The sequence below is a fragment of the Aplysia californica genome, unplaced genomic scaffold, assembly GCF_000002075.1.
Source record: "Aplysia californica isolate F4 #8 unplaced genomic scaffold, AplCal3.0 scaffold00258, whole genome shotgun sequence".
In the NCBI taxonomy this organism is placed as follows: domain Eukaryota; kingdom Metazoa; phylum Mollusca; class Gastropoda; order Aplysiida; family Aplysiidae; genus Aplysia; species Aplysia californica.
In genome coordinates, this window is record NW_004797528.1 from 757,789 (window position 1) to 758,813 (window position 1,025).

General features: G+C 44.1%; 1 protein-coding gene across 1 annotated transcript in view; it reads right to left on the bottom strand.

The window, feature by feature from the left end:
- Positions 1 to 1,025, bottom strand: part of LOC101860902 (BTB/POZ domain-containing protein kctd15-like) — a 30,314-nt gene that overhangs the window by 23,956 nt on the left and 5,333 nt on the right. The window lies entirely within an intron of this gene.

Consider the following 1,025-nt stretch of genomic DNA (forward strand, 5'->3'; position numbering starts at 1 on the left):
GCACACACTCTCCCCCCTCTCTCCCCCCTCTCTCTCGCTCTCTCTCTGTCTCTCTCTCTCTCTCTCTCTCTCATACATACACAAACACACAAACACACACACACACACACAATCTAACAAACAAACAAAAACACAAAACAAAACAACGATAACAACACATTAACAATAACAACAACAAATACCACTAAAATGACCGACTAACAGACATGCTTCCTATGTTTCCGTTCCTGTTACAGCAAGCGAGTTAGCGCGACGAAGGTCACAATTTCTCTATTACAAGATCTACCGGCTTCTCATTGGCTGGGCCGGGTCGGGTCGTCGGTCGGGTGTGGGCGATTAATGGCGGCTAGAGTGCACATCACGAATACACCCCTTCCTTACACAATATGAATTAAATTTCACCTATAATTAAAACAGAGAATACTTTGACCGGCTCGCAGTGTTGTTGGTGTATATATACATATATAAAACTTACCGCCCACAACACGTAGCTATTTCCCATCTTCAATAATTGCTTTAACGACTTCTGAATATCGCGGTTGCGGTGTTGTGATGTTTTTTAACCCCGCAGACGTGGGAAAGACCGATAGCTTTCTGACAGCTTCTCCAAATCATCAACGCTGTCTATAATCACATTCCGCCACAATCCATGCTTTAAACATAAAATGGCCCTAACTTTGTGACTCGTATGATGCACACATTGTGATTGACCGTTCCCATCTGAAGGTTGCGACCGATTCGACTCGGGACATTGAAAAATCAACATGTCTGATTTTGAAGGTCACATTTGAATTCGATCGTGCTGTGCCAAAACGGTAGCTGCTGCTTCACCATAAAGGAAATCTGGCCTGTCCGGCCCGACTGACTCAAAAGAATAAAATTGGCAGTGTCGTATGGGCATTCGTAAAGTTCAGGACGTATCACTTAAGACTACAAATATAATGTGTACTAAGAGAAATTGTCGACTTTGCAGATCGCGAAAGAGTGCAGACCAACTGCAAAGGCTTCACACGTTCGTCCCCCCC